Raw genomic sequence first — 22,657 nt, 5'->3', positions numbered from 1 at the left:
GTGTTCCTGGTACTCAGGTTCTCTTGCAAGGTCTTAGAGAAGTAGTCCTCTAAGTTTGAAGTGGTCCCGTGGGGGTCTAATGTATCCTCTGTAGACAGCCCTGAAAAAAACAGATAAGGCTCCCAGCCACAAAAGCTCTCTTGAAATAAATGCCTTTTCACATTGTACATCATAATCATAAAAATGTGTCCATCTTAGTCCTGGAAGCTTGTCCTAAGGAAATCATCCAAAAAGAGAAACAATTTTTAAAAACACAGGAATGTATTCCCGACATTAATGGTGAAAAATTCTCAACAACCTAATGCAATAGCTAAATTTTGGCACATCTATGGGCTAGGATATAATGCAGGGATTTAAAATTATAAGTATAAAAACCATGTACAAATATAAAATGTTTCTGTTACAATATGAAGTAAAAATATACTTTGCTTAATGCACATGCAATCTAACCTTGTAAAATAAATGTAATATGAGAAAAGATGGAAAGAAAAATGCAAAGTGAAAACTACTTTTATGTTAATAGATTAGGTGATATTTTTTTCGTACTTACCAGATTTTCCGTCGTGCTTTCCCATTGTTTTTTTCTCCCTCTTTAATTCCCTGCCCCAACTTCCACCCCTGACCTATAGATGTTGCCTTTTCCCCTTAAGAAATGGATCTCTCTGAAGGCGGGGCATCTCTTCCCACACGCTCACCGCTCACCGGGGTCGTGGTGCACCCTCTTATTGTATTTTTAATTGCAAAAAATGGTTGCTTCCCAGATAGCTTTTTAAAAATTATGAAGTCTAGGCTCTATTCTATAGAGATCTATTCTGTGTGTGTACTCACAGGATGTGTTTGTGTGTGTGTTGTTGTTGTTGTTGACTATTTTGCTTCAGCATTTAGCCAGGGGTGGGAGGTAGGAAAGCAAATGGCCGTGACAGGGTTTGCTTGTTAACCAGAAAGAACCTTGCACCAGAACTTCAGTTATAAGAAATGTGTAAGCGTAGATGTGACAGTTAAATGGAAGTTATCTCGGCCCCAGGGAAAATGGGAGGCTGGCAGATCTGGCTCTAAGCAAAAACAGAGGTAGTTGTGCATGGTATAGGAAGAACTAAATGGCTTTGGGGTATTATAGACCTGTGTTCAACTTTGTCACCTTGACATAATCAATTTAGATTCAGTTCAAGTTACCTAACTTTTCTGAACCTCATTTTCTTCATCTGTGATTATCCTCCCCCAGAAAGCCCTAGTGAGAATTTTCATTCAGTTCACCGTACTAGTTGCTGGGGATAAAATGATGAATAATACACCAGGTTCGCTCTCAAGGAACAGTCAAGGAAAAAGCACTCTGGGCAGAGGCGTCGCATAAGCAAAGGCGGAGCAGAGCGATACCCCGTGCTGTGGGTAACTACTAGCACATCAGTATCACAACAGAGCTGGAACACTGGAGGCCAGCAGGAGACAGACCCATAGACCTCAAACCATTAAACATTACCCTGCATATAACAGAGAGTCACTGAAGGATTTTATGCAGAAAAATGAAAACTTTTTTTTTTTTTTTTTTTTTTGCATTTTATGTAGAACACTCCGGTAGCCCCATTAAAGAAGGCTAAGGTTCAAGGCAAATCAAGTAAGAAGTCCACCCATCCCCAACACAAACTCATTTCTCTCCACCTTGCACAGTAGTTAGTGGCAGTGACCCATCTGTCTGTCACTCCTTGACTACTCATTCTCTCTCACATCCCACATTTCTTCCATCGGCAAATGCTCTCGTTGGTTCTACCTCCAGACTATAGCAGAATCCAATAACTTTTCATCATTGCGACAACTCTGGTGGAAGCCAGTATCATCACCATCTTTTGCCTGGAATGTTGCAATAGAATCCTACGATTCTCTCTGATTCTGTCGCTCCCTTCTTCAGACTACCCTCGATGCAAAAGCCAGCAGCATCTTTTAGAACTCAGCAGCCATGTCACTCCTCTACACTACCCAAAAATCCCTGACATTTCCTTTGCCTCTTTCTTGCTTCTGTTTCTCCTGAGAACTTATTACCTCCTAACAGCACAGTAAGTGCTTAGTAGATAAATATTTGTTAATCTAATGATTAGATGATGACAATCATTATCTAAGATGGTAGAAGACAGAAATAGTGTGGAGGAGACATTTTTGAGAATGATTTTGGAGGTGAAATTGCCCAGATTCAATAACTGATGAAATGTTTACAATGAGGAGTCAGAACAATTCCCAGGCCTCTCACTTGGGCACCTGGAAGGGTTGGCAGTGCTATGACCTGAGTGAGGGAGAAAGACAGTGGAGCAGCTATGAGTATAAGACATCTTGAGTGAGAGAGCCCTAGCGAGTGTATAAATGCACGCATCTGGTGGACAGCTGGGTACAGACATTACAAGGGTCTCCTCTGCCCGAGCAGACTTACTTCTTTACCTGGTGTCCAGATGACATCTGGAGAGGGATGAAATCCAGATCAGAAAGTCTCAAAGTTTAGGGTACATAAGAATGCCCCAGGGATGCCTAATAAAAGTACAGATTTCCTGCCCTGTTGATTCTGATTCAGTAAGAACTGCAAGAAGTTTCAGAATCTACATTTTAACTAGTTCCTAGGGGATTCTGATGCAGGCAAAGAGCAGGCCTCACTTTAAGAAACAATGACCTTGATCTTCTCTTTCACTTACTTCCCATCCATTACCCCTAGCTGTCTGAAAAATATATTTACATTCTTATTAGTTTTAAAAACCTGGATGTTGTCAGATGGAAATACTGACACCTGAGTCATACATAAACTGCATTACTTACATGCATTTGATAAGGAATTTTATAACATTGTAAGCCATAATTATAGAATGCAATAGTATGTTCCAGTGAGTTACACATAATTATATTAAAAGCAGTATTTAGGGCAATTATATCATTTGTTGAATTGTTATAATTTCATTAAATATAGGAATATGTAATAGGTTAATTTCAGAAACAGTTCAGTTTTACAGTGACCCCCTCCCCCTTGAAAAGTATTAAAGAAAATAGGATTTGTATTGTTTTACTGAGTCCCAGTTAGGGACTAAACACAATACGGAGTTCAATGCACTGTGCCTTGCACGACCCTCTTCGTTCTGTTCCGCCCTCACTCCCAACTCCACTCCTATCACCCTCCCTCCTGATAGAAGTCAGTCACTTACTCCGCTCTCCCTGAGCCTAATCCCCCACCTCTCAGACACCCTCAGCTTCTCTCTGCCATGCTCGCTATTCATTAAAAAATACACCATCGCATTTTCTCAGAGCCTCAGGGGTCCAACTTTGGTTTATTGTTTTATAGACTCACAGCAGGTTCGACTTTACAGATGGCGCAGCCCGGGAGAGCGACCAGCAGCTCCTGAGAGCTCTTTGACAGTGCAAACACTCCAGCCCCACCACAGAACTGCTGAATTGGGGTCTGCCTTGAAACAAGATCCCCAGGTGATTCCTCTGCACCTGCAAGTCTGAGACTCACCGCTCAGAAATCTAGACTGGACCAACCTGGTCTGCCTTCTTGAGGAGGAAACCAAGACTCAAAGAGCAGAGTTCCCTGGCCTGAGGCCCCACAGCTAGTGATTAGCAGAGTCACCTAGAGCTTGAATAAAGCTTTCACTCATTTACTAATATGACAATTAAGCACCAACTATATGCTATACACACATTTTCTCTTTTGAGCCACTCAACAACCCTACTGTGAAGTTATAGTGCTCCCACTTTCCAAAGCAGAAATCAAAACTCACAGATAAAAACTTACTCAAGATTAGAGTTAACCAGATTCAATACCAGAGCTTCCCAACTTCAACACCTAAGCTCCAAAGACAGTGCTTTTTATTTCTAACACTTCAAAAACAAAAGGTTAGAACACCAGACTGTCAGGCTCACGAAAATATTATTTATCTACATTCAGGGCCTGTCCTTGGCCCTGCCAGCCCAGGAGGAGACTTTTTACCTCTTCTTACATCTACCAGCTTTCTTGTTTTCAGAGCATTTCACATTATCTCCTCAAATTTCCAAGCTTTGGAAGTCACTGGTGTAATGGTTAATTTTACGTGTCAACCTAACTGGGCTAAGGGATGCCAAGATGACTGCTAAAACATTATTTCTGGATGTGTCTGTGAGAGCGTTTCTGGAAGAGACTAAGGAAGATTCACCCTCAACAGTGTGCACAGGCACCATCCAATAGTTGAAAGCCCCACTAGAACAAAAAAGCTGAAGAAGAGTGAATTTCTTCTCTTTTTTGGGCTGGGACATTTATCTTCTGCCCTCAGACGTCAAAGCTCCTTACTCTCAGGCCCTCCAGGACTTACACTCATGGCCCTTCTGGTTCTCCACAGCTCACAGACAGCAGCAGATCGTGGGACTTTTCTCAGCCACTGTAACTGTGTGAGCCAATTCCTATAATTAATCTCCTCCTATATCTCTCTATATGCATGTTATTAGTTCTGTTTCCTAGAGAACCCTGACTAATACAACTGGGCTAAAATGTAGATGTTCCCATTATCTCCAAACTGACTCAGTTGCAGCTCCCGTGTGAATGCAGAGTTCCATCTCAGGACCAAAAAGATCCCCACACACTCTCACTCGCTCATGCCCACAGGAAACAGGGAGACCCTACAGAGAGTTGAGATCTGTAGTTGAAGATAACTGCACTCCATTTACCTTCCATGTTGCTCTGACATGTCTTCTCCCACCCATGTTTCTACGTTGGAATTCCTTGAAATAACCAGTATAGCTTCTTCGTCAGTGAGCTTTTTTTTTTTTTCTTTTTTATACTGGCCTTTTTAATTCCTTTCTTTTCCATGTTTTCCTCAGTGTTCCATATTAGCTTTGTTTAAATTCCTGGTACTCACGGGCCCATGGTTTTCATCTTCTCCTTTTCTCCCCATCTACCAAATTCATTCATATTCCTCATCTCATGGGAAACAATAATTGAGAATACCAGCTTTAGAGCTCTATAACTCTACAGCTCTGTTTCTGTGAAGCTGAGGCAAACAAACTTAGCGAATAAAATGAAAAACAGGAAAAAGAAAAAAAGCAGCTCCTACAAACAATTTCCAGTTTCAAGAACAAAGTTTGAATTTTTTAATAATCCATGATACTCTTGCCACCTTGCCTACCATTTTTTTGTCTACTTTTACCATCTACCTTCCACTGGGCATTCTTCTCTAGGATAAATACTTAATTCAATGTAATATATATGTAGAATAGTTATTTGAGAAAAATAAAATGAGAAAAATGAGGTGGTAGAATCGCCAACAATGCAAAATGAATGTTTTCAATAATTAATAATTAATATAATTAATTAATGTTAACTTAATTATATTCAGAATTATTTTAGAAGATACTTGTGTAAATACCAAAGTTTCCCTTACAAGTCTTAGCAAGCCTCCTCTTACACCCCCTTTAAATGCTCTCTGCCACAGTTTAGATGCAGATCTCAAATACATTTTAATTACATATTCTAATTGATCTTAAGCAAAAGGAAAGATTTCCTTGTTGTTTGTGATATACCTATCATGAGGAATTACCTAATTCATACCATGTCTGCAAGATACCAAAACAGGTAAAATAGGAAACAAACAGATCATTTAGTATTACATAGACACAAAAAAAAGATTACTTAGCTGAATTCAACACTTCTTGTTTTATCCATAGCTTATCTGTGTGGAAAACATGACAGTCTGGTGTAGCTTTCCAGGATAGGAATGAAACCACCTGACAAAAATTCAGCTTTTTAGCCTTGACATTTCACAAGTAGTGGTAATCCCTCCTCAGCAAGCATGGCTTCTCCAAAGGTATCTGCTGATTCCAATAAAGATTTTCAGCAACTTTGGATATACATAAGGATGTGGTTACTTACCGGTCAGGAGAAACCGGTATTCACAGAGTACACTGTCTTTGTGATGCTAAAGTGTTCCCAGCACAGTCCTACTCCTGACAAACGGCATCATTTCCTCCCTTCCTTGAGAATCCCCGTGACCTCTGTGACCTCTCGCTCCTCTGATTACACCTGCTTTCACAGCAGCTCTGATACATCTGTCCTTCTGTAGAGATGAGTGCTGAGATAAAAAAAGAAAACAGCTGTTATCAGAAATGGGTGCCTACCTAATATGTCAGCCAAATTCTCTTCATTTAATGTCATTATAATAAAAAGTGGCGTTTTAAAAAATGAAAATCTTCTGAATTTATCCCATTGGTTTTGTTAATTTAAACAATCTAATTCTATCATACAGAAAAACAAGTATAATCGGCAAGAAGGAAAAATAAAAGTAGGAGTTATTTAATTCTTTTTAGTGAGCTATCCTAACATTAATCTGTAAAGAACAGAAAATTAAGATTTTAAACATTTTATTTAATTTGAAAAGTTATTACTATTTAAATCCACTTTGTTTTATTGGCCACCTCCTTTATGTATTTTATTTCCTACCTTTGAAAGCCCCCCTTGAAAGCCATGTATTTCAACAAACATATAGTAACTGACTTCATGATTACTGCATTTAAGTCTCTACCATAGCCCTGTAAAGAAATACACTCAGATTAACTCACTTATGTAAGATTATAGCACTCAAAAGTGGCCACTAAGGGTTAGAACCTCTGTTTTCTCCTTCTAAGTTCATTGATCTTTCTAGTACATCACTACTACCAAACTATAAAAATACCCTGTAGGTAACCCCTCTTTCTTGAGCCCTTATCACTTGAGTCCATGTAAATTTCTTCCGGAGCTTGAATGCAGCAGTTAAAATAGTAGCGATTTCAAGGACCACTGCCTGGAGCCATCCATCTGCCCATGGCTCCCCAGTTAGTACTACATGGGCTGAATCTTCCCTTCCCTTCTTCCACCCGGCTTCTTCCTAGTTCATGAATAAATTGGCCTAACTCAGTTATGCTAACATGTAATGTGAGAAAATGCCAACAGTAAATTAAGGATGAGCCTGTGAAAACTTGGGGGAAGCTACATGTTTCAATTATATTAATGAACGGGCAAATGCAATCAAATCAAATGGATAAGCATTGTGTCAAGTTTTTACAAGAATTGCATTTCACATGCATGAAAGCAACTCTCTTGTAACTTACACAATAAGAGACTAAAAATAAGCACACAGGAGAACCATTAAAATACTTATTATTTGAGTTAAATTAGAATTCTATGAGGATGGTTTCATCAAATGATTTGCGTTATTTTAATTTCCTTTCATAATCAACCAGATTCAAATTACTCTACCTGCAGGTTACATGGCTAAGCAGATGCTCCCTAAACATCAAATACCATTTTTTATAACATTCATCATTGATTTTTTTAAAGGTTTAATATCAACTTGAAGCTAGTTGCTAAATATCCTGATTTTTAAAGTTGTCAACTCCTTCACATAATATTTCATATATGTTGATCTTAAAGGAAAAAAGATCTCTCAGAGACAAGAGTTTCATATCAAAAAATATTTTATGATTTAACAGCTGTCCTTGGAATTGAAAAAGATGATGTTAGGCTCAGCTAAAATTCAATACCTGTTCTTTAAAGTGTGCTAAGTACAGTGTGGAGTTCTGACACTCGTAGTCTGCTTGCAATTCCAGTTCTTCAGCACCAAGAAATTGCCCATGGAGAAGGAACTGCTTCATGAATTCAATTTTATCGCCCATTTATAAGTAGCTGTATTTCTTCAAGTAGCTTTGATTCTTGTGATCATTAATAGTGACTGATTGCACCCTGCTCAGGGTTTTCTGATGCATTTCCTCTAGCACATCCATCTGAGCCATGTTCTTTCCTAACAGGAAAATAAAATTGAAAAGAGTAAGTGGGGCAAATGATTTCATTTAAAACTAGGAAGAATTAGAGGTAGACAAGAGCCAGACTTGCTACTTTCCAAAGCCCAACCAGAGTTCTCAAAATGTTGTATTGTAAACTGAATATTCATAAAGAGAATCACACTCTAAATACAACAGAGCAGCGGTCCCCGACCTTTCTGGCACCAGGGGCTGGTGCTCCTATGAGAATCTGACGCCTGATGATGTGAGATGGAGCTGAGGCAGTGATGCTGGCGCTGGGGAGCGGCTGCAAATACAGATGAAGCTTCACTCCCTCACCTGCCGCTCACCTCCTGCTGCAGGGCCTGGTTCCTAACAGGCCACAGACCAGTACCAGTCTGCAGCCTTGGGGATTAGGAAACCCTGCCATAGAGGATCTTGTTTAAAGGAGTATATCATAAATCACTTGGTAAGCTAGAGAATTGTTTTGGAAAAGAAAAAATTATCCACTTAATTTACCTTTGACATGGAAATAGAATAATATGAGTACACCAAAACCTATGTTGGATTTCTTAAGACCGGAATATGCAATTGAGTCTCTGTAAAAGTGGAACTAAATTTTTTCACCCTGAACATCTATAAATCATCAGAATTGACACCATCAGAGTGGTGTGTAGAAAAGGAAAGGCTTCCCTCTGACAGCATCTCTCTTTTCTACCTCAGGAGCTCAAAGTAGGCAAGAGAAACCCATTCACCACTATTTCCAAAGCCCCTAATGATGTCCCCTTCCTAGTCCCTCAAGTAGCCTGGAATTAGGAGAAAGACAAAGCCAAATGAGAGATGCTTGTCTAGTGTTGACCATAGATGTCATCGCCTTGCAGTCTCTGCTTTCTCTTTTGGCTAAGTACATACTAAACTAACCAGTGTTTATGGTCAACTTATCATACACGCACACACACACCCTTGCTCCCCTGATGACTGCTTTAGGGTTTGCAAGGGTTAAGCAATCAGGATTTGGAGAATCTTGTTATAGCAGCTGCTTTCAGCATTCTGATTGATACAGGAAGTTACTATCATCTTCATTCTATATGGGAAGGAAAACGAGGTTTACATCAAAGCATACACATGAATACAAGAAAGTAGGAAAGCATGATACAAAAGCAGAGAAAGTCCAGGTTCAGAGCATTTTATAACCAGATCTTGCCCAGTTTTCCAGCAGCCCTGTAGGACTTGCCATGTCCCAGCATATCATGCCTGGCTGGCTATTACTTCTGCTTATGCTGTCCTTTCTCTCTGGAATTTATTTCCAAATATATACTCATTTCAAATATCGACTCATTTTTCAGAGTCCAATGTAAGACCTCACTGATTGAACCTCTATAAAACCCTCCTTGTTGCAGTGTGATATGGCAGAAATAGTGAAGGACTGGAGCCCAAACAGAAGGGGTTCACCTCTTACTAGCTCGATCCTAAGAAAAAGGCCTAAACTTTCTGAGTCTTCTTCCTCTTTTCTAAAGTGGATTACCAATCATCATTTTACAGGACCATTGTGAAGACAAGGTGAGATGATGAATGAAAAGGTATCTCTGGTACAGGAAATGTGAAATAATATTTTTCTATCATTCTATAGCCCTTTATTATTCTATTCATTCAGATCATCTGCCCAAGATGGAACTCCAGAGGAACAGAAGCTTCATTTTATTCATCTTTAGAGTATGCACCTAACATGTAGTGGGTGTTTTAGTTAAAATTAGGTAGCGTTACATTCGACAACATTTAAAAAAAAAAAAAAAGAGCTTAAATCTATAAGGGTTTTTTCTCTCACGTAAAAATCTAGAGATGAGAATCCAAGCTGCTAAGGCAATTACACAGATGAGTTAGTATCCCATACTCCTTCCAATTTTATTCCTGCCACCCTAAGACTGTGAGCCTTGCTAGCCTTGTCTAAGATGACAGATGGGCTCCAAGCAACATATCTATCCTCCAAGTAGCGCAAAGGAAAAAGGCATGGCTCTCCCTTGATGGACACTTCCTGGAAGTCACACAACCACTTACCTATCATTGGCCAAAACTTAGTTATATAGCCCCATCCAGCAGCATGGGAGGCTGGGAAATGTCTTTAGTCTATGTCTCCATAAAGCCAAGTAATATTCAAAGGTTCTATCACTGAGAAAAAAGATAGAATTTGTTGTTAGAGGGGCAACTAGCAATATCGCCACGTTAAATATATAACTGTGCTTTAGGAAGTGGATTATGGCAGTGATGTGGAACGTGGAACCAAGGGGCAAAAGTGAAGAACAGGGAGAATAATCAGGGTATTACAGTAATGCTTATAAAAGCTCCCTCTTGCTATGTGTTTACTACGTGCCAGCTCTTTATCCACATTAGTTCATTTGCCACTTCAATTTTTCAAAGTAGCATTAGAGTTCGGATTTTAGCAAAACACTTATTCTAACACTGAGTTAGTTGTTAGGTGGCTTAAAACAGCAATCATTATATCTCATAATTTTGTGGATTGGAAATTTGGGCAAAGCTCAGCTAGTTGAGTCTTCCGTCTGCATAGTGATGTATTCAGCTGTCAGGTGGGTTTGTCTGGAGTGTTCAAAACAGCTCCACTCACATGTCTGGAACCTGGGCTCAGCTAGGACTGTGGACCAGAGCCCCTACTAGTGGTCTCTTCAGAATGGCAGTCTCAAACAGGAGGACTTCTTTCAGAGCCGGCTCTAAGAAACAGGAAATGGAAGTTGCCACCTTCTTGAGGCCCGGGGGCCCTGAAACTCACACAGCAACACTTTTGGCATTTTCTGCCATTGGTCAAAGAAGTCCCAAAGCCTGCCCAGATTCAAGAGGAGTGGGCAAAGATCCCACTTCTCAGTGGAAGGTATTTAGAGTATTTGTAGCCATCTTTAATCCTCCACAGTGCCTTGCACTTAATCAATATCCAATAAATGTTTATTGAATGGTTCACAGATTTGGTTCATTTCTAAACCCTGAAAAATAACATAATGAGAAGAGATACTGATTGGAGGAGAAGGAGTTCGAAAATTAATACACAGATTTTGGGCACAGATTTGATTCTATATTAGGCAAATAAAAATGGAGTTTATTCCGAAACATGAGGGAAGAAAGTTAACCACCATCCTTCCCCTTTTCCTATATTTCACCAACAGTTTGAACTAGTCAATTCCTTTTTTTTATTAACTGGGAATTTCTCCAAGATACGAGCTGATTACTCCCTTCAGTCCTAGAGTCAGGAAAACAAAGCCAGACAAAAGCGAGGTATTGCCTACGTATGAGATTCCTTGGCAAGTCTTGGATGGAGGTAAAAGGCAGTTGGTGGAAAACGCCCCAGGGACTGCTCTCATTTGTTGTTAGAGAAGCAGTACCTGACAGGTGTCTTTTCCAAGCTGTTTAGTAACTTCCTTCATAAATGAGGCAACACCGAAGTCTTTATGAGACATTCTTTCCTGCTAGTGACATTTTCATTGACAGCATGATTCCAGCAATTTTGGGAAGTCATCTTATTGTCATTCAGGACAAGAAGCGCCACTCCCCCACCCCCACCCCACCAAAAAAAGAAAAAATGGATTTAGAGTTGGTCTTGAAGCATTCCCTCAGATGCTGGTTCTAACTGATACCAATACAAACCTTCAAGCATCTCGGACAACCCACGTAATACCGAGTAATTATAATGACGACTCCCATTCATCGAAATCAGACTGAAGTAAGTCTGCTTGTCCTGATAATGACTTGGAAATGACAAGTTAGTGAAATAAGCACTTAGACTTTTCCTTTTCATCCCAGCTAATTGGCCACTTCATATGTAAGGGAGCTTAGGCTTTCTTTTTAACTAGTTTTTCACTTCAGCTATTATAAGACAGCCTACACCATAAATCTCTCCAGGGTGTGGCTAGATCACACTAGTATTAAGACAAATTTTTTAGATATGAGTTCCATATTCTTTCCTACCATACCATGCAAGTTCTTTAAAAGTCATGAAAGTAAATACTTAACAAATCCAATCCTATAAGAAGAGTAAAAATAGCTTCCAAGGAACTCAACCTATGCATCTAATAAAAATCAGCAGTAACCCTCGCAAAAATATATGTTGAACAATATTTCTACTGTTTTTACTGAAATTTCTAGGGTAAGTTCACTGAAGGAAAATAAACACTTAATGGCTTCTGCTAAGTGAGTGTAAAAAGTTGTTGCATATGTTTACTGGGAAGATGAGGTGCTACAGGCACATGATGCAGATTTAGCAAGTCGGATAATAACTGGGCAAACCCGACTTTTACAATAGTGTAGGTGCCATTCAAGCACGCAGGAGGCCTCGACTGGCTGACCTGTGAATAATCTCCCTTGACTGTGTAAACAGGGTCAAACAAGTGACTTTACTGGCCCCAATAAGTAATTAGTAGTTTCCCAGCCTATGCTTATATTTAATCAACTCCTCAGGCAAAAACTCCAACTTAGTCTTTTCTCACTCATAGAGAAGTTCCTTGACCCAAGTTCTAGTCTATGGTCAATGCAAAACTTCAAGGGACTGTCACCTGAATGAGCTATAAGCTGCTCAAATTCTTGGGAGATGGAGAACTCAGACCATGCTTTCTTCACCACCAAGACAGGCAGAGCACCCGATACATCCACCTCAAGAAAAAGAGGCTGTTGCTCAGTCAACATCATTCTCACAGAAGCAGCTCCTATTGCACTTGGATTTGGGGACCTGGTTGTTCATGCTCTCGGCTGTATTCAGGTTTACAAGAGACTTTCTACGGCACATCGAAACCTGCCAAACCAGACCTTGTTGTGCGGAACAGCACGACAGTCAAGTGCATGGATTTGGCTTTGAGTTGCACAGGATGGAGCTGAGCTCTGCTATTCTCTAGCTGCTGTAACTTGGGACATGTTACTGTTTTTTATGTCTTCTTCTGCACCTGTAAAATGAGGGGCATAATGGTTGTGAGGATTATGAGAAACTATGGTGTCTACACATGGTGAGAGCTCAAGAAATATTAGCTATCATTATTATCATCGGTTGCCAGCTAATCTTCACATTCATTGCCAAAAGGAGTGGGGCAGAGAGGTCTTGGTTACAAGATGCTATTTTGCAGCCTTATTCCACTCAGTGACTAAATTCAGGCCCTGATATAAAAATAGATTTTTTTTTTTTGGACAGTAAACATGAAATACTCTTTTTTCTATCACATTTTTTCACCCATTGCAGTAGAAAAACTTTCTTACAAAAATAACTTAATTTTTTTAAAGAGCACATTAAAACCCGGTCATAGCAATGCCTGCCTGGCATCCATGTTCTTGCTCGTTTTTCCACACTTAGTAAGGAAAAGAACAAAACCAAAGCATAAAGGCGGTGGGCATCGGGGGGAGGCGGTCTTGCGAGGTCATGTCCGCTATAAACCACGTTTGACAAACACGTTCAACCAAACTAGTGTCTACAACAGGCAATGAGGAATAGTTTAACAATCCTGTTGGTAGACACACCATATAAGTCTTAATTTGTCAACATCCTTTGACGGGAGCTGGAATCAAATATAGATTCGAACTGATTGTTCAGGCTGGTTCAACTCTCTTGTAGCTTTTTGTTCTCACCTTCATCTGTCACAGAAAATGATCCATATTTACCTGGTAGAGAATTTCTCTTTTAGGATGTAAGTGTGTCAAAACTTCAGGTATCTCAGGATCTTTTAAAATCTCTAGGTATTGCACTTCCTGGGGAATCGCTGAAAGCTACAAACATTCACAGCCTGACTGATTTTAACCCTTCACACTGAGAAGGTGATGTCTTGTTATAAATAGGGAGAGATTTCCACCCACCGTCTCACACTCTACGAGAAATATTTACCATCTCCATCAGCTGCTGCTAGCCTTTGAGCTGCTCTGTGAAAAGTGTGAAGGAGGGGGGCAAGGGGAACCGAAATTCAGCTGCCAACCTCTGTAGCAGAAAAGATTTATCCCCCAGAAAATGTAGGCTATCACTGTAGAGATCCACCCCTTAATGGCTTTCAACTCTGCAGAAATTGTTGTCAGGGAGACTGAAGAGGGTGCTTGTCATGCAGAGACCATCCTGGCGGCATGCTTGCCCAGGCGGGAGGACTCACTCTACGTTATTGGTTTCCGTATCCTATTTGTCCAGGCTCCATTATAACCAATATGCAATCGAACATACAAAAGACCTGATCTTGTCCATTAATGGTAGATTCACAAAGTGGGCCAGATGAGCCTCACAATCAACTCTCAAAGAAAATGCAGACATCTCTCCCTGGCAGTGGGATTGTCAGCACAAAATGCTGTGAATTGTTCCATAGTCTTATGCTCTCTTTCTCTGAATCCCTATAGCACTCATTATCCGTACCACACAATTTAGCACTTGATTATATACTGTCTTGTATTGTTCTCTAATTGTTTCTCCACCCAGTTAAGAGGTGGAGTTTCTTGAAGACGTAATTTTTTCCTAACATGATTTCTATAATTGTCTGTAGTTGCTTCCCTTCAACCTCTGTCTAGTAATTTTTCTTCCATTATGATATGTACTTCAAATCTACCTAAATGAGGGGAAATAAAACATTGAATTCCCCTCCCCCCCAAAGAAAAAAACAACTAATGGAAAAATAAGAAGTACCTGCACACATAATGCACCTCAAACAATGAAGAAAACATCACTGAAGGTAAGAAATTCAGTAAACACTTGTTTCATTGGCCACTAAAACACTTGTTTCATTGGCTCATGACCTAGTATGAGCACACACTTACAGAAGTACCTTCATTCTTCTGTGCCCCCCTAGACTTCTCAATAGGGAGAAGAAATTTTCTAAAATAATAACAATGGCAACATGCTGAAACACTGACCCAATATACCTCTGGATTAAAAGTTAGCATCATCTAACCCACATTCATTACTCCTGGAATTCGTTCCTTGAAATGCAATCTGCAGAAGCAACTAGGACTTCTCTTTCTAGAACAAATATGTTATATCTCCCCTCCTCATGGCAAGCAAATGACCATTTCAGGTTTTTTTGGAAAACCAGATGGTTTCCTTTTACCCAGACACTTCTTGAAGGGCAGGATCAACCTCATTGTGAATTTCTTTTTAAACATGCAGTGCGGGCCTGTCTTCAGAAATGCTTTCAGCCTTCCCCGCGCAACAATCCGCGGCAGCCCTGGCAAGCATTCACATGCCCCGAACAGAGCAGGCAAGGTATGCTGGGGTGGGGAGACTCCCTTGTGGCTCTCAAGGTCATCTCAGGCTCTCGCCGACAAGCTTTTGTGAAGTTCAATGCATGCTGTAAAAAAAGGAAAAATGATTTCTTCATAAAACTTTTATGTAACAACCAGAGAAGAAAATATCTAATGCGACATGGATTCTCTGACCTTCCTTAAAGTTCTTTGCACTTACAAAAAATCTGTAGATTCACACATCTCAAGGCCTTATGCCATTTTTAAAACTCCTCAAAGAAAGGGAATTCTATAACCTCCCTGAGTTCATCGTTTATCAACCGCCGCATTAGAAAACAATCTTTGTACTGGGTGATTCGGGCTTCAACGAAGATGTGCCCAGGTTGTTCTGCCCCATTACTCTCTTCCTCCTCAGGCAGGACCAGCAACAATGCAAAATGGAAATGCGAGGCCCCTTGTTAAAAATATTAAGAATTTAGAGATGGTGACAGCAGAGCATCAATCCAAGAGTGATGCCCCGTGGGACTGACCTCAGGGAAAACTATGGCTAGGTGTGGCACTGGCAAGCCCATTTCAGTCCACTTCTATCATATCCTATGCTTTTATTTCTTCATGTTTATTTCTTTATTTACTTGTTTACCATGTGTCTTTCCCATTAGAATGTAAGGCCCGTAGATCTTGTCTACCTACCCAGCACTGTATCTTTAGCATCTATGTTTGGCACATGGTACACATTTAATTCACAGGAAAAGGGGAACAGATGAGGGAGGGGCAAGGAGGATGGAGGAGGAAATGAGAGGGGAGGGAGGGAAAGAAGTAGGGAAGGAAGGAGGGGCCACCGATTGTAGTTCATTCTCAGCCCTCCTGAAGCAACTCATCTATTTTTAGTTGCCTTATTTCCCTTTGTACTTTTTGGGCCACCAGCTACACCGTGGCAGGTAGGGATCGAAGAAAAGCCAGGGAGGAGATAAGAGAATATAATTAACATTAGTGAGCACTTGCTAAAAACCCTCATCTGTGCCTGTCCTTTAATACATTGAATCTCCCTTATTTCAGTTAGAATCTTCTGGCTGAGAGACAGAGACATTAACCACATCTGCCATGGGACCTGGGCTGGACCAGGACAGTACCTGAAACAGCGGTGCTCTCATTCTCTCTCTCTCAATCTCTCTCTCTCTCTCTCTCTCTCTCTCTGTCTCTCTGTCTGTCTGTCTGTCTGTCTGTCTGTCTGTTTCTCTTTCTTCCTCCCTTGCCCCACCCCCTTTCAGCACTTCTGCTTTGGCAGAAGCTCTACTCTGTTAACACCCAGCCTCTCAGATTACCCATAATTGCTTTCCCCTTAGACCTCCAGCTTTCACATGGCCTCTTGGGCCCTGACTCTACCTCATGACTTTGCAGCTGAAGAGCCAACTTTTAGCTACTCATCTCAATATTTGTTTGTCCAAATTCCCAAGAGAGGAATCTGAATAACTCAGATATCTTTTCACAGCAGATCACAGTTAGGTGACTAGGTCTGGATAGGCTGCCTTTGGATCAGGTGTCACTTTTATTCTAGTCAACTTGTGGAAAGGGGTGCTGGGCAAGGTAGGGGTGAAGGATCGCATCATATGATAGAGAACTCAGCTTCCCCAGGCATGTGAGCAGAGTAACTCTCATTAAATGAGTTTATGGGTGGGAAGGTACCTTACATGGTCATTTTACACACTAACTCTTTGCATGAACCCTGACGGGGTAGGCATTATTAACCCCATTCTGTAGGTATGGAGCATGAGGACCAGAGATGTTAAGCAATTTGCTAAAATTCCCACAAATGATAAGCATAGGTCAGAAGGCAGGCCTAGCTGAGACTGCAAAGCCCTGTAATGAAATTGCTTCCATACAGAGAGTAACAAAACACAGGGTGGCCCAGAATGCTTTTCATCCACTCTAAAATCAGAACTGCTCCTTCATACACAAATCCCCAAAAGCTGACCGATGGGCGAGTATTTTAGTCTGCTAGGGCCGCCATGATGAAATACCACAGACCAAGTGACTTAAACAATTGAAATCTATTGTCTCACAGTTCTGGAGGCTGGAAGTCCAAAAGAAAGGTATCAGCAGGGTTGGTTTCTCCTGGGGCCTGAGAATGAAGAGTCTGTTCCGGTCCTCTCTCCTTGGCTTACAGTTGGCCATTATCATGTTCACATGGTGATCTTCATGTGTATGTAACTGTGCCCAAATGTCCCCTTTTTATAAGGATGCCAGTCCCACCTTAATAACCTCATTTTAACCTCTTTAGTGGACCTCTGTTCCAGATAAGGTTGCTTTCTAGGGACAGAGTGTCAGGGCTACAAAATACGAATTTCGGTGGGATCCAGCTCGGCCCACAGCGGTGGGTGAGTGACTTGGAGCACTCTCACAGCGTCCCTGCTCTTACACTGTTCCCCGTGTTCTCAGAACCGGGTCCAGAGAGCGCCAGAGGCAGCAAGAGCGCACACAGCCGCTCGCGCTCCCCTGCTGCCAGGCAGGACTGGCTCTGGAGGCTGCGGGCTGCCTTCTTTGGCACCATGAAGAGAGAGATTTGTTCTTGCCTTGCCTCCAAGACCCTCCTGCCAGCCTAATTTTACAGCAGTCTCTATCCTCACCTTACCATAGTGAGGCCTCCATCCTATCGCACCACCCAAGTCTCCTCCTCAGCCTTCACAAAAGAGCCTGACAGGAGCCGAAATCCAGGCACTAACTAGTTCAGCTTCTTCGCTGCACCACGGGTCTGGCAGGACCCTACCTCTTAACAAATATTACTTACCTTGCTCAATAGCATAAGCAGGCATAACCATTGGTTCAGGGCAGCCACTCACAAGGTATGAATTGAGAGTGTAGCAATTAGACTAAAATATGTAAGTCAGGGTATCGTCCTCCAAAAGCAACGGTATATAGTACAGGGAGCCTGAAAGGGAGGAAGAAGTGTTAACGCTTTAATATTGGTTGGCTAGTATCACCCTAAATGGCTGACACAGGGTTTGAGACCTAAGGCTTGGTTCAAATTCCAGCTCTGCCACTAATTGTATGGCACTGGGCAAAGTTTTTAACCTCTCTGAACTTCAGTTTCTTATCGATAAAATAGGCACAATTATACCTACTTTATAGAATTATGGTGAGGATTTAATGAGGTGACATATATAAAATATTACTGCAGTACTGGACAATTAGTAAATGTTCAAAAAGTGGTAGTTGCTATCATTATCGTCATCATAAATTTTCACTTAGAAACCATCTTAATAACGAGGTTATTTCCTACCACTTCCTAATTTAACTTGCTCAGTTATGTAGAGAATGTCAACTGAATTTGAACAAGAAATCTAATGGATGGATTTGTAAGTCAATAGCCCCTTGTCAATCAATCTATTAAGCAAAGATAATAATTCATATTCAGCAAATAACTACTGATCATCTGCCATCTACCAGACATATTTTAAGATTTCAGTAAACTCTTTTCTTTTTCATGGCTGAATGATATGTTATTATGTGTATATACATTTTCTTATCCATTCATCCATTGATGGACATCTAGGTTTTCTGCACAAACACTTCATAGTATACAAAATGCTTTCATGTATATTATCACATTTGATCTTCACTAATGCTGGCATCATCTCCACTTTCATTTTACAAATGAGAATATAGAGTCAGAAACGTTAAGTGTTCTGCCTAAGGCTAAAGCCAAGATTTTATATCTATAAAATCTCAATGTTGGCAATACCCTTTCTCTCCTAGAAGTGAGGAAAATAGCCTTGAATAGTCTGCCGAGCAAGGGCCACTTGGAAGAAGGCAAGGAAAGAGAGAGAAAATAAACCCGTACAAAATCCAAATAGGAGTTTCAGGCAAAGGGGAGAGAACGGAGTGCACAGCTGAGCAATATGAGCAAGCAGATAAGAGATTCTTTAGAAATGGGAATCTCTGGAATTCAAACTTTTTAATTTTTCCATTTCTTTGACGTAAACCTCCAAATTCTTAAATCTTTAAAGAAACATCTGCTATGTACCCCAAAATTCTTGTGGCTGTGAGTTTTGGTGGAAATCTAAGTGAGGGGGCTGAAAGGTACTCACTTTAGGGTTGACTTGGAACCCGAAAGAACGGAGCGTGCGTAGGAGAGCGAGGCAGCTCAGACTGCCCAAGGAAAGCAAACCTCGCCTCCTGCCTCTGGATGCCCAGAGAGATCTTCGAGAGCAGAAGCAACTCCTGCACTTGGGATGACATTAATCCAATTTTATCCGCATTTCAGGGGACGAGGAATGGACACTGACAACTGGATTACAAAGTAATTTGGTATTTTGAGGAAAGATGGGATCTAAAACAACTTTTTGGTTATTATTTAGGGGAGGTTTTCAGTTTGGAGTTTTATTGGCCCAAGACAAGGGATAAGAAAATAATTGAACAGAATACCTCTTGGCTACACTTCCAAAGAACCTTCAAAGCCCTGGGATTTCTTTGCAAGCAAAAGATTAGGCAGATGGCTCTCATGACCAAGCTAATTCTAGGTACTACTAATTGGACAACTGCCCAGGAAACCCTGTGGCCACATATGTTTTCTAATGCCCATAAACTTGAAAAGACTAGAACACTGGTTTTAACACTTCTTTTAGTGATAGACCCTTTTACTCAAACAAAACCTTACACAGACCACACAGGAGAATACGGCTGGAAATATGAAGCCCCCTAATCAAACTTGGAAAGCACTTTTTAAAACCCAAAATATTTAGTAGGAGTAACAAATCAATCTTTCCCGAGAATGTGTATATTATGTTAATTTTCTGTTACAACAGATGAGATAAATCCTCAAAAATACTGCTTAGACTAATCCATGATGGAAAACATGAGTATGGGGCTGTTGGTGAGGATTTTCTAAAGCTATAGCTTTGATATTTTTTTTTTATTGTTATATAGTAATTTTCTATGTCTTGATGGGGGTTTGGGTTACATTTGTCAAATGTAGCAAATGTGTACTTCAGATTTGTGTGTTTTATTGATGTTGTTTGTATCCAATGGATAAAAAACTATAAACAAATATTAAACTCTAGCTAATGATATGCATATTGAAGTACTTAAGGGAAAGTGCACAGATGTCCATAAGTTACTTTGAAATGCATCAGAAATAAAACAAGAGGGCTCGATGGATGGATGGAGGAATAGATAGATGGATAGATATATGACAAAGCAAAGATAATAAAATGTAGCATCTAGGCAGGCGAGCATACAGATTTCAACTTTGCTTTTTGCCTGAAATTTTTCCTAACAGTGTGTTAGAGAAGAAAAGTCCTTATCTTTTAGAGATATATATTGAAAAACTTTCAGATAAAATTATGAAATGTCTGATTTGCTTCCAAATCATATGGAGGAATAAGTATGAAGGAGAATAGAGGAAATAAGATTGACCAAGAGATCTTAACTGTTGTAACTGGTAATGGATACATGGGGTTGTCTTAGTTCAAGCTGCTACAACAAAATACTATAGACCGGGTGGCTTAAATATCCACCGTTCTGGGGCTGGAGGTCCAAGATCAAGGTGTTGGCAGGTCGGTGTCTAGGGAAAGACCTCTTCCTGGATTGTATACACTGTCTTCTCACTGTGTTCTCATGTGGTAGAGAGCAAGGAAGCAAGCTCGCTCCTGTTTCTTCTTATAAGGATACTAATCCCATCACAAGGCTCCACCCTCAAGATCTAATCACTTCTCAAGGCCTCACTTCCTAATATAATCACACTGGGGGTTAGAGTTTCAACAAACGAATTAGGGGTGAAGGAGAAGGAGACACAACATTCAGTCCATAGCAGTTCATTTTGCTATTATCTCTACTTTTGTGTAGATGTTTGAAATTTTCATAATAAAAAATTCTTAGAAATGAAAAAAATAATACTGAGTTACTGCTCCCTTTTTTAAAGCTTTCTCCTAATTCCCATTTTGTAAATATGATAAAATACTGTATTAAAAAAAAAAAGCTTTTAAAAACAGCAAACAATACATTTTATTCTCGATGCCACTATAGTAATGGGTCCCCATTTAAAAGATCAAAGTAGCAGCTGTGCTGACTTATCAAATTCATTTAACAAAAGTTGTGCCTAAAATGGGGAAGGCCCAGTTCCCACTCTGAAAGGGTTTTTCATTATGAAGCTTCAATAAGAAATTCCAAGTTATTGTACCTGACTCTGGTTCCTGATCTAGGTGTCCCCAAAACAGATAGCAAGAAGGCTACTACTTTGAATGCAATTGCTGTGCCAGTTTATGGGGCACATGGCCCAGCCACCTGCCCTGGGCCCCAGGAGTTCAGGCACTTGTCCGCACAGGAACCCAGCTTTCCTGCCTCTAGAGTCACTGTTCCTACTTGTTTCCATGCTGCCTTCCTAGCAAAATGCTAGAACCCTCAAACAAACAAACAAAATCACACTTTTGAAATTCATCAAACTGGAATTTCTTCTGTATGTTTCCTATGCAATAAAGCTGGATTCAAAGAAACACCCCCACATTCTGATATTTAGCCAAACCACCTCAGGCTTTACAATGGGGACAGAAATATGATGAGGCCGGCTAGGTTCCAAGGTCTTCCATCCTTCCTGCTCATCATCAAAAGGAAAAGATCCCTCTCCCCCACGCCTTCCTCTCCTTGTTCTCTCCCCCAGCTCAGACTTTCTTGTGGTCTTTCAAAACATTTCCTTATGAACCTGGATAAAACTCGAACAATCAAGGCTATGGAAAACTGGAACATTGTTTCCTGAATAATTCGAAACCTAAAAATAAATTAGTGCCTGTGTGTTTTGTTCGAGTTTTGGATGAAAGCCCCAAATGACTTTCTTTTGCACCTGAACTGGTTTGCCCACACTTGTACAAGGGATCCACCCTTCCCTTGGTGGAAATGTATCAGTTACTGTTCTGTGACTTTTAAGCTTTTTGGTATTATTAAAGAGCGTTCCCCTGAGGGCAAGAGATGTCCAGGGGTGATGGATCACAGAGAACAAAGAAAGTATGTGAATAAAGTGACGGGCCAGCAGGGACTGGGTGGTTCAGTGGGCACTGGATGGCCAGTGGACTCTGCCATTTGGGTGAGCCGGACACCAGTCACCCCAAAGCCTGATCAACATGGTAGTAAGACAGCCACAGGACATGTAAAAAAAAAGCCAGAGGGCCATTAGGGAGCTACCCCCAGGGGCCACAGTGGGTCATGCCCTGGGAGATGATGGCATTCACTGTTAGTTCACCGTCAGCCGGTACTACGCAGTGGCTAAGAGAGAGGGCTCCTGAGCTAGCCCTCCATGAGTTTGGAGCTCGGCTCTTCCACTTCCTGGCTGGGTGACCTTGAGTAAGTAAATCCAACTTCAGAAGGTCTCAGTTTCCTCATCTCTAAAGTGGGGATAATCACAGCCAGCATTGATCAAGCACCTTCCACAAACAAGGTCCTATTGTGAGAGCTCAATATTTAATCTTCCTCACAACCATATAGGTCGACATTACCTTCTCTACTTTAAAGACCTGATAAACTTCTAAAAGTCACATAACTGCTAAGGGGTGGAGCCCGACCATAGCCAGGCAATCAAACTCCAGAGCCTACTTGTTTAACCATTAGACTCCCTTACCTCTGTTTTGGGGTCATTTTGTGACTATTCATAAGCCCCTCTGAAACTCCCCAAAATAACCCCCTATTGTTATAAAGCCATAGCTGAAGGAGCAGACCTTATTCACCT

The 22,657-nt window shown here is 40.8% G+C and overlaps 1 long non-coding RNA gene across 4 annotated transcripts in view; it reads right to left on the bottom strand.

The window, feature by feature from the left end:
• LOC107505084 overlaps positions 1–22,657 on the bottom strand; it is an 84,791-nt gene that overhangs the window by 21,571 nt on the left and 40,563 nt on the right. The window contains exons 3-7 of one of the 4 annotated variants that reach the window (XR_004955555.1): positions 17,732–17,872; positions 10,373–15,053; positions 9,808–9,918; positions 7,516–7,772; positions 5,870–6,068 (exon numbers count right to left, since the gene is read on the bottom strand). This is a non-coding gene — a long non-coding RNA (uncharacterized LOC107505084). Of the gene's footprint in view, positions 1–5,869; positions 6,069–7,515; positions 7,773–9,807; positions 15,054–17,731; positions 17,873–22,657 lie in introns of all 4 variants that reach the window. The other 3 variants (XR_004955556.1, XR_004955557.1, XR_001595628.2) reach the window with 3 other exon arrangements.

The sequence above is a fragment of the Rousettus aegyptiacus genome, unplaced genomic scaffold, assembly GCF_014176215.1.
Source record: "Rousettus aegyptiacus isolate mRouAeg1 unplaced genomic scaffold, mRouAeg1.p scaffold_m13_p_2, whole genome shotgun sequence".
Classification (NCBI taxonomy): domain Eukaryota; kingdom Metazoa; phylum Chordata; class Mammalia; order Chiroptera; family Pteropodidae; genus Rousettus; species Rousettus aegyptiacus.
This window is presented reverse-complemented; position numbering and strand designations above follow the sequence as displayed.